Raw genomic sequence first — 11,551 nt, forward strand, 5'->3', positions numbered from 1 at the left:
TTATGCGCGTGCGGTGCATGTCATACGTCCCTGTAGGTGGTTTTGATCCGCGTGCGGTGCACGTCACACGTGCTTGAAGGGTTAACAAATCCAAGGAATTGTTCAAAATAACGTATTATCGTACGTGCTCTATGGTAAACTGCTCCTGCACATGGATCTCATAGCCTCTCAATGAGGTTTTGCGAGAGTGCTCCAAAATGGATCAAACAGGTTCAACTTGGATATTCATTGATTGCGACAGTGTATATGGAGGGAAGAGTTTGAAATTCTCGAATGATTTAATACTTTTAACGAGCTGAGACAAGGCGAAGCTATCACATAAGTATGGCCCTTGAAACTGCATTGGAATTTGGGGGATATGTATTCGAAGTCGTTGCAGTTACTGGCATATGTGGATGATATCGACATCATTGGCTGTTCCAAAAGCTTTCCAGAAAATCTCAACAGCTCAGGAAGGATTCTAATTAGTTTTCGGACCCATGTGCCCATCTCGCCCATCACAGCGAATACGACTGGCTGCCAAAATTGGCAGCCAGTCGTATTGCTGCAGTCAGGTTGATGCATATTGCGCGGTCGTCCTAAATCTAGGTAGTACATCTCAGCATATAAAAATTTTCCAGAACTCACAAGCAACGACGCAACAGAAGTTATAAGTAGGATTAGAGTAACGCTAACAAAATAAATCTATTGCACATTGAAAATTAGAATGCATTGTTTACTAAAATAAGGATAAAATACACACAGGTACGTTGCCGAAATGACGACTTAAAATAGTCTGTTATGTGTCACCGTCGCCAGCCCCCGCTAAGTTGGTACCACGACTAGGGTTGCCAGCCGTCTCGGATTGGCCGGGATTTTGCGTTCCGGAATTGGAATCGCTGTCCCGTATCCCGGATCAATGCTAAATTGTCCCGGAAATTTTGAGAAAATTATTCCATTTATTGGGATTGAAATTGACATCGTGTAAATCCGCTGAACGTCCTTCCAACGTACATTCCCCCCACCATCCCCACTACTATTTAGACACGTCTGACTTTAGTCTCTTTAAAGCGTTTGGCGTGTTCGGACGTGTTTAATTGTATTTTAGCCTAAATTTTTTTTCAACAATTTTTTGTTATCCTCTTGTTCAGTGAAGATGTAAAGCAGTAATTCAAATAGTGACAACGAACAAGAGCCGACCACCAGCTATGCGTGTACACCGCCGAAGAAAATAAAAATATGAGACGAGAAATTCAAAGGCTCTCAGTTTTTCATAATGTTGTAGCTCATGTGGTTTTTAAGGGACGACTTTTTTTGGAGAGCTGTCGGGGACGCAGCGTGCTAGACCTTGGCCATGGCGAGAGAGAGAGAGTGTATGTATTTCCAGTTGTTAAAAACCACCCGCTTCTCAAGTTGAGCGGTGGTGTGGCATCACTGGGAACTGTCAGAACGCCGCCACAATGTAAAACATGGTTTGAGTTATAACAGTTTTGATTGTTATTCAATGTTAGTACGGACAATTTTTGACGACAGTTCTACGGCTCGAAAGTTTTCACGCCCATCACATCAAATGTACCCCGTCCATTTACCTTTCAACGTGTAGTAAATGATTTGAACAAGTCCATGTATTTTTCAGTTTCTTCTGATGCCTCTAATATGAGAAATATTAAAGCTTTCTCATGCACAGTTCAATACTTCAACACTAAAAATTGAGTATTCCGGAAAATATTGGACTTTTACGAAGACCCTGATGAAACTTTACAGGCTATTTTAAATTGTATGAAAAATATTATTGAGAGTAATAATTTTTCTCTTCAAAAAATAAGTGCTTATAGTGCTGATAACGCATCAGTCAACTATGGAATACATAATCAAAATAAAAATGGTTCATCAGAAAAACGAAACGATCAACTAAAAAACTTTTGTGAATTCGTGAATATTGAACATAAACAAATATTGCGTCATGTGACAACAATATGGTTAGCTCTTCTGCCTGCTATTGATCGGACTGCATATAATCGGCCAGCGTTTAAAGCTTACTTTCAATTCGAAAAGAAAAAAGACTGTTCCGAAATAATTTGGAAGTTTTTTTTTAAACCAGTTGAAATCGAGATTGACAGATGGATTCTTTGACAGTAATGTAAGATCCATTTTATCAAAATTGCCCCAAAACAACAAGAATAAGTGCATATCTGATGCGAATTGTTTTCTTACAACGTGTCACATATTTTAAATAAACTTATGAATTTAACGATAGTAATATTTTTAACAAAATAAAATGTCTTGCTTTAATAAAGAAAAATATAAATTAAGAACTTACAAATGTCACAGCTCTATTCGTTTGTCAAATGTCACAAGGTAATTTTGTCCGTCCGTTGACAAATAACTTTGAACCATACGGTCAATCATCTGATTTTACTGTCGGTGAAGATTAAGTACATCCTTGCATATTAGATGTCGTACAAGAAATTTTGGCCCACAAGCCTCTGATTTTTAATATGCGACACCCTCTTTACTTATTTCATTACTCTATGCTATATATAAATGCGAAGTATGGAATGCGCAGCCCTAGTCGATTGCGCGTTACAAAAACTGCCAACCGCGCGCGCGCAGGCACACACGGCGAGGTAAAAGATTATAAAAATTTACTTTGAACGATTTTTTGGTATGCGTTGCCCTCTCTATTTATTTCTTTACTCTATGGTTTACATATATGCCTTTTCGCTCGCATTGTGATTCGACACGCCATTCCTACGAGTGTGTAAATGCAGTATAATGTATTTAGCACAGTGACTGAACTATATTGTGCTTTCCGCAGTGCGTGGGGAGTTTTATATTTTGTCGACCAAAATATTTTTACAATCATCACGTTATCAAGCAGTTCAAGTATACATATTGAATTATTTTCAACAGTTTCATTAACTTTTTCATCCGAAGCATCAATTTCAGAGCAAGTTAATTTATTGTTATTTATCCAAGTAAAAAATTCTGCTCCACCAAAACTGTTTACCCATAGCTCAATGTAAAATATTCATCGGTAATAAAATTTTGGAAATTCTTGTAGGGTTCACTTACATAATATACATACATTACATACCTTTGTTTTCCAGTAATCTTTCGGGTTACAGTATGCCTTACTTGTTTCCCTTTTTATTTTTTATATTCATAACACGTCCATCCAAATTTGCAAGGCTTTATTTTCTCTATTCCATATATGTAATACATTTACAGTTAATTTATATTTATTTTTCATGATAAATATTTTCTTAATGATATCCATGTGATTTTTAATTAATTCCATCTGTAAAAGAATAATATTAATCAATACTTATTTCTTTAATATTATTCAATAATTAATTAATTATTCGCTAGTTTAATCTGTATTTATTTTCGAATACCTTTTTCCAATTCCAATAGTTACGTTTACTAGCGAATTTATGTTCATTACTTGATACGGTCCTACGAAATTACTCGACAGTTTCTTAATATTTGGATTTTTATGGAAGGTTATTAGCATTTTTATCAAGTGTTTCCTTTGTCATTTGTTTCTTTACTATCAAATTTTTACGAGCTAAAGAAAATACTTTTATTAAATTTAAGTTTTAAATTATCAATATAATCTTCATATGTATATTTAAATTCAGGTTCTTTAGTTATAGCTGTAGGTAATTAAATTTGTTTAACATAAACTAATTTAAATGGTGTAAATTTAGTTGCACTATGTGAAGTTGTATTATACGAAAGCATTGCCATATCAATCGATTTATCCAAATCTGATTGATTGATATTTATGTAATGTTTTAGGTAATCAGCTTAAGTTGCATGACTCATTTCTAATGCGCCAATTGATTGAGGCTGATATGCAGAAATTTCGTATTTGCTTAAACATTTGTCTCATTTTCAACCGTTTTTCCGAGCGGTGGTGGAGAAGCTGGCGCAGGGATGACGTCTGTGGGAGGTCCTCGAAGGTCTTGCAGAAGCCTGCAGCGAGTGTCTGGAGACAGTTCCTCTTGCTGCGATGATCGTGCTCGGGAATCTCAGGTCATATCTTCGCGTCTGTCAGTGGGGGTGCGTCTGCCAGGCGGGGTGAATCTGCTAGTCTCTTCGAGTATCTGCCGGACTCTGCTTGTGGCTGCCTTCTCCTCATCAGAGTTCAGACGTAAGTATCAAGGGCTGCAAAACTTACTGACCAATCACAATCATATCACGATCATCCAGCCAATAGATACTCGTTTCTTAGAACAGCGAAATAGGTATACGCCCTTAGAAAGCGACATTCGCTTGATGGGCATTGTCCAAGCTTGTATACTGCAACGGGAATCTTGTGGATCCGGTGATTTATTATATCCACGATCGTTCGCAACATAGAAATATTTTCTCAATGACGGAGAATATTTACAGTAAGAACACTTGCGTATTATCTATGCGATTTTCTGTTGGTGTGTGGTCGCCATAGCTGTATCTAAAGAAAACCATTACGCCAAATAACCTTTTTGTTCACAGCAGATAGCACTGTTCTAACTAAAACTTCAAACACACTGTCCCATTTTATCGGAAGTTTCATTGACCAATATTAAGTTTTTGTTTCGTATTCTAGTATCTCTCTTTTATTTTTTTGTCCACAAATTTGTACATATCTTTTTCCTAAGTGATCTGCACAAGGTTATTCACCAAACCCATCAATATATTGATAAACATATTGACGCACTGCTGAATGATTTAATTTTGCCAGGGGTATGTTAGTTTTTAGAAACGTGCTAGCGGTATCTTTTTAATATATAGATTTTTCTTGCTTTCTATTTATAATGCTAAGACATAGATTGGCGAGCATTACTTGTAGATGGCACTGATGCTTTTTTCAGATGACTGCTTGATTGTAAATGCTTGACAAAATTGTCTTTCCTCTTCCACGTTAACTGGCAATTGCAATTCCAGTTAGAGTGGAAGAAAAATAATGATAATGTCAATTAAATTAAAATAAATATTTTTAATAGTTATTTTGTGATTTTTTTTATTTTTTCTATCTATGTGCCTATTTTACAATAATCGCAACTAGTTCGCATTTTTGGCGAATATCATCTTTATGTCGCACTCATGGCCCCCACAAGGAGGGGCTGGAGAGGCCCTAGCCCGGGGGCCCAGGGTCGCGAAAGGGACACCGGTCGATTTTATAAAATTAATTTTTCACTATTTGTTATGAGATGTTCGAGTTTTGTTTATCTTCGTACTGCAGAGTTAATTGGACTAGTTACTTGTCGCTGTAACCTGCTAAGGCCCATTTTCTTAAAATTCTATTGTCGCAATTTTGAAAAGGCGCCTTGCCATTCATTGTCAATATTTTAATGCTTATCTTTAAAACAGCATTCAATTTTTGCTACAATATTTTTTATTATTTTGGGTTGGAAGTTTGTATTATATTGTAAAGTTAAAGATGATTTTATTTTCATATTCTTAGTTTATTTTATTAAAAAAAAAGAAGTGTTTTTTACATTATCGTGAAATTATATGTGAAATTTGGAATGGCTGTTTTAGCCTGAAGCAATTGCATATATTCACTATTATAATGCTTGCCCTACACTCTCTGGAAGTTGTCCGAACCGAAGTTCAACTGAAGTCGGGCGAGGTCGCCTACTTCCGAGTAGCGGCTACACTGCCACAAATTTCATATGCCATCCGGACGGTGGCCGTGAACGACGTCCGCACGGCGGCTGCTGTCACGTACAGCTGGCATATTTTCGCGCGATCGAAAAATGTGCCAAATAATCGCAATTTTTAAATTGTCTTATTATTAAAATTACGCAACTGATAATTATAAAAGTTTGTGTGGGCACTCACCAATACAATATCAGTGAAAACTTTTCGGTCGTAAATATTCAATTTACGCAAAATCTTTGTCGGCTTTTGCAAAATGACATAAGGCATACAAATGATACTTCAGAATACGAACACTACATCTGTGACTATCCTAGAATTTGTTGCCATCGATTCTAAATGAGAATTCGTTATGGTGTGACATTTATATAGACCGATCTAGGAAAATACATATGGATATTCAAAACGATTTTTTTTAACAAAATCAAGTACCACTAATAATTTCTTAATTATTTAATTTTATATGAAAAAAAAATATAATAACGATATCTGTTAAAAGAATATACTATCAAAAATATAATTAATCCCATGGTCTACTTCCAGAGAGTGTAATTCAGGCATAATATGTAAGAGTAATAATCGTGTATGATCTAAGCATTATGATAAATATTTGTTAACATATATACATTGAATTCCTTTCTCAGAAAACTTAAAATTAGATCGATTTATAATATCTTTAAATACAGTAAATCTAATGATTGCTTATCAGTTTTTTAATAAAGCGATTCAATTCGATGAAGTACCTTATATGATGTAGAGCAGTTATCTTCGAAGATCCAAATGAAGATTCGATTGACATCCATTTCTACACAATTTATTTTATCTTCGTATTTAGTAAATTTGCACTTTTCACCCAATATCTTTAAAATGTAGATGGATAACTTATTTCACTTCTTATTATACCGAGGTTTATACTACGAATAAAAAGTATTTTTACTTGTTAAAAACAATTATCGTAATGTGGAACAAATTACCACAATTACCACAAAAAACATATGCGCTGTAGAAAAATATTTAAATTAGTTTGATAATAATATGAATACTACTCTAAACTCGGACAGCTAAAAAAAAGTTCTTTTCGGAAGTTTTTGTTCATTTTGGGATGTTGATATGTGCTGAGTTGGAATGCGAGGTACTGGTGAGAGGCAAAAATAAAAAAGGTCATCTCTGAAATTTTATGAAAACGGGACCAATGGTATGAAACCGGGACAATCTCAGTTAAATCGGGACCGATGGTGTGAAATCGGGACAATCCCGGTCATACCAGGACGCACGACAGGGTATGACTAAGATTTTGCCGGCCGCAAATTTCGATTTCCACTGGCAGAAAGCCGAGTGTAGTTGTATGCGTGCGTGCGGGTCGGCGTCGGTGCCGCTCCCAAGTGTCAAACGAGTGCAACTACAAACGTCAAACCACGCAGAACTAACTAATGCAGTGGCATGTAGCACTCTTCCAAGTAGGAAGATAGTAGAAGGGAAGACTCTACCAAACATAAACTCGTGGAGTGACTATAACAAAATGCGAGCGTGGATCTCTCAGATCCAGCGCCACTAACGGAAAGTTAACTATAATTTAGGGATGAATAAGAACCCTATAAAAATTGTTATTTGTTATCAATATGTATTCATATTAAGTACTCATAGTAGGAACTCTTTAATTTATTTTAAGTCAACCTTTCTCTTTTATGCAGATAGTACCATCTACTACAAAAAAATTCTATCACTTCCGTATCTTATCAAGTAGAAGTTAATATTTTTATTAACCTTCATCCGTCTCTCAAATTGACTATACAGTTTAGTACCTCGGGTCTTTTTCGACCCATATAAATATTTTTACTCAACACAGCAAAAATGGTTATTTAATTTTTTATTTTAAGCGCCTAAGCATTGTTATAAGTAAGCAACATAAATAACACTGCTTTCGAGAAACTGCCTCGCAAAACGGATTTCCAAGACTCCGCTTAAAATGTCACAACTCCGACTCCAAAGCCCTAGTTTATGGCGTATATGAATCAATTCATTCGTTATAAATTTATTTAATGAATTTAATACATATATTTTGATAATGTCCCTTACAACGATTTTTTTCAATATTTACATTGCAATCCATAATTATAGTTGAGTTTCTGGCAAATGTAGCATCTACTTATTTTTTGGCTACTTTGAAGAAATTAAAAAATTCTACAATAGTTATCAGAAAGAATCAGCAAAGAAAACTGATAATGACAGGACATATAAAAACAAAATAAAAAAATGCATATATGCATATTACATACATTAATGTGCTGCGACTTTCCATTAGGCTTATTATTTTTAATATACTGTACCCATATATCGTATATATTTGATACGTTATTTGACAGATACTCATATGCCGTATGTGCTTACTCTTGGGTTGGAGCTATTAATGTCATGAAACATTGTATACAAAGGTCTACGGTGTCCTTTTATAATCCCATGTGTTTGCCCTTTTGTTATTAGAACGCCTAGAGGAACAGCTCCAATGCTGCATGCCGTTAAAATAAAAGTAATTGAATGGCCTTCTGCATCGCAAGAGGAAGTGCTGTCTATGAACACAATATCATTAGTCAAAGGCAGAGAATGAGCTCTTTTCATCATTGGCGTTACAATAACAAGAGCAAACGGTGATTGATTATATTTAATGAAATGTCCTGTTTTTTCAAGTAGCGGTATCTTCTCTTTTAAAATCTGTAATTAATAAATACATAGTAATCGATAGAAACATTGCGAACATATTCATTTTCAATATAAATTACCTGGAGACAGTCGTTACGTGGACCCAAAGTATAATCTCTCCATTTTTGCCTTAAATATAGAATAGTATGCATTTTTGGGTTAATTGATGCATCTGCCATTTCTATGCAACAATTATCGTATTGTAAAAGCAGTCGAGCCTTGTGATGTCTCATAGCCTCGCCAACCTTTAATCCCATATCAAAATAAACATAAAACTTATTTTTGATCTCTTCAGATGGAGGCAAACAAGATAACGTCTGCGTTTTTTATAGGGTGACTATGGTCTCCGATAAACTGTATTATTGTTTGATATCCGTCCTTAAAATTTAATCAGAATTCATATCAAATATGTATGTATAAATTATGAATAATATATCAAAAGGAAAAAACATATTGAAATTACCTTCAGATATTTATTACGCCTCGTTGTGTCACAAGTGACCTTTTTGACAAGAACGTCCACTTCGGCTTTGCAAAACAATTTTTTTGATTTACCATGCTTTCTTTTCGAAGGGTCAAGTTTCCAGCCTTGGGAATGATGACATGCTTTCCTAATACTACAATTGTTGCGACCTCTCCCCTTTGGAGATGGCCGTCTTTTCTTCTCGAAGGACCACCGTCTCTCGACGGAATTAAACGCCTCTAACCATAGAAATGCTTTATTATCAGAGTTTACATCCTCAGAATCCTTGCTGACGCACGACCACACGCCGTGACAGCTGAGGCGCCTTCAGGTTATTTATACACAAAAAAAACCACGCACGGCCATAACACACTTTTATTCGGCCATGCATAAATATATGTAAAATTGTCGGAACAACAATAATTATCTATATAACAACTGTTATCTATATTATTAGTTTAATTAGAGTACTTACTGTAAAATATATCGTGTGGGTTTTTTTTTCATACTCTTACAATTCCAACTTGTTCTGGATAATGCACTGTATTCTTTTATCCAGTGCTTCGCTTCCTCGTTCGTCTTTATATTACATCGAAAAGTTTTAGCGTCATAGAAGATATTTTGTTTTATAAAGAACATATTAAATTTGCTGAATAGCTTGAATTTGGTCATTCTTTAGGAAAAATTATCGCAAAGAACAAAAGCTGATAAAACCCCTTTACGTAGATGCGCTGTATTAATTTAAATTATGTATGCAATTGTATACTATTTTCTTTTAGCTTTTACCTACTCGAATATTATTTGCTTATGACACTTTATCACTATAGACACATATGACGTTAGTATAATATGAGAAAGTCATATCCTCATGCATAACGTCTTGAGACTATTATATGAAATTATAATGTTTTGTGATGTTATTAACTATTGTATATAGCTCTTACTAATTTTAATTATTTTTGGTGTATTGCAAATTAAAACCCTCATTTTTCTCAAAACTCAAAATATTTCATTACGATTATTTTATAATTATTTATATAATTTAATCTGAGTATATTTCTAATCCTTACACACATTATGTATATATTTTATTTTTATAGTTAAAACGTACCTAGTTAATTTTTAATACGAATATTTAATCTGAGTATATTTCTAATCCTTACACACATTATGTATATATTTTATTTTTATAGTTAAAACGTACCTAGTTAATTTTTAATACGAATATTTATATTCCGTTAAATTAAACAACTCACGTGAAAAATGAATGAAAACTATTTTTATGAACAACTGTCACGTTGCTGCCAGCCATCTTGTTTTATGTTTAAATGTTGCTTTTCCGTTGGTTGACAGGCAGAGACTCCAATCAGAAACAAAAGAATTTAATACCGAGGGCTCGGAAATCAATCGAGCAAACTCAATTTTTATTAATTATAATTAAATATTTTTACTTTGTTTACGTGTATTATTATAAACCGTTCATACAAAACGATATGATTTACAAAGTAGTATCAAATTAAACGTAGTGTTTCAACTTTAAAGCTAGCGCGTTTAGAAGCGGCTTAGAACAGATTAATTACATAAGATTATTCGTTTATAATTGCAGATGCTAAACAAGAAAACAATGGTTCCAGATATCCAGCCAAATGTACCTAAAGTAGGATTTAATTGTTTTTTTTATATTGTAATAAATATCATAATTGTAAACTTAAAAAATGTATTGAAATGAATGTTTGGCAACGGGAGTTAACGGGTGGCAATTACACCAATCCCTCCCCCCTCCCCCTAATGAGCAAACTACCGCATGTTCTCTTTTAAGAGGTTCCCACTCAAAAGCGATTAAAGAAGTGCAAAAACTTATGGCCCACCTGTATAAAAGAATCTCAGATATTTCACACAGCGAATTAATTACATAAATCTAAAGATTAAGTCAGGGCTGCTCCGATCGCTTCGTAACGACGATCGGAGACGACTGTTGTCAAATTCGGGGGCATTCCCGAACGCTGTATGACGCCGTTCTCGAACGCATACAACAGGCGAAACGGGCGTCAACACAACTGTAATCAAACAAGCTAAAATATCATCAGTATCGACGCGTAAAATTTCTCATCATTTTATTGGACTGTATGGGGCCTATTTATATATGTATTTATTTAGGTTTATTATGTCTAAAACTTGGTGGCACTCTGGTAACACTGGCGTGACGGACTCTTTTCAGTGGGCAAACTTGGGCGGGCTCGCAAAGGCCGGTTGCGAGCTCGGCCTGCTTCCTCATTCACCGAACATCATTTTATATTCTACATGTAACTGTAATAACTATTTAATAAAAACACTAATGCAGCGGCTCAATCTGTGTCTAATTGCCACCTGTTGCAAAAGAACATACTCTATCGATTAATAAATTAATTGAAATTTTAAAAAAAAATGAGAAATTAGCGTCAAAAAATTAATTTCTGCAATTAAAAACTTAAATAAACAAACGATGATATTCGAGATAAAATTTAGAGCATTAAAAATGAAACGTGGTTGCGTAAACTTCAAAAGTTAAAACCAATAGATAATTCATTATGGAAAAATAAATACACCGAAATTTCACGGAAATATCATAGCTGACACGGTAAGGTGTAGATATAAGCTGACGTTTTTCTATATCGTACGAACTTATTAGAAGTATCAAACACCAAAACTGAAAACGAAGTAGATAAATAAAAAAAAAACTATTCGCATCCGCAGTAGATAAGGATTTAATTGGCAACATAG

At 34.5% G+C, this 11,551-nt stretch overlaps 1 protein-coding gene and 1 long non-coding RNA gene across 8 annotated transcripts in view; both read right to left on the reverse strand.

Annotated features, from left to right (window-relative positions):
* The window catches only part of LOC148232947 (phospholipid-transporting ATPase ABCA3-like), a 36,104-nt gene extending 29,185 nt beyond the window's left edge, over positions 1 to 6,919 (reverse strand). For 2 of the 7 annotated variants that reach the window (XM_088189113.1, XM_088189114.1), the window contains exon 1: positions 743 to 806. The gene's annotated coding sequence lies outside the window, so the exon portion shown is untranslated. Of the gene's footprint in view, positions 1 to 627; positions 807 to 3,076; positions 3,281 to 3,377; positions 3,551 to 6,374 lie in introns of those variants that run through there. The other 5 variants (XM_088189117.1, XM_088189121.1, XM_088189116.1 and 2 more) reach the window with 5 other exon arrangements.
* Positions 6,920 to 7,022: 103 nt separating this feature from the next.
* LOC148232949 (uncharacterized) lies at positions 7,023 to 9,136 on the reverse strand. The gene is made up of 3 exons (XR_015810296.1): positions 8,792 to 9,136; positions 8,409 to 8,706; positions 7,023 to 8,340 (listed from the first exon to the last, which is right to left on the reverse strand). It is a non-coding gene; the product is annotated as an uncharacterized LOC148232949 (long non-coding RNA).
* Between the last annotated feature and the right edge of the window lie 2,415 nt (positions 9,137 to 11,551).

This window comes from Plectrocnemia conspersa, unplaced genomic scaffold (assembly GCF_051122295.1).
Source record: "Plectrocnemia conspersa isolate PC_06_02 unplaced genomic scaffold, ASM5112229v1 ptg000008l, whole genome shotgun sequence".
Classification (NCBI taxonomy): domain Eukaryota; kingdom Metazoa; phylum Arthropoda; class Insecta; order Trichoptera; family Polycentropodidae; genus Plectrocnemia; species Plectrocnemia conspersa.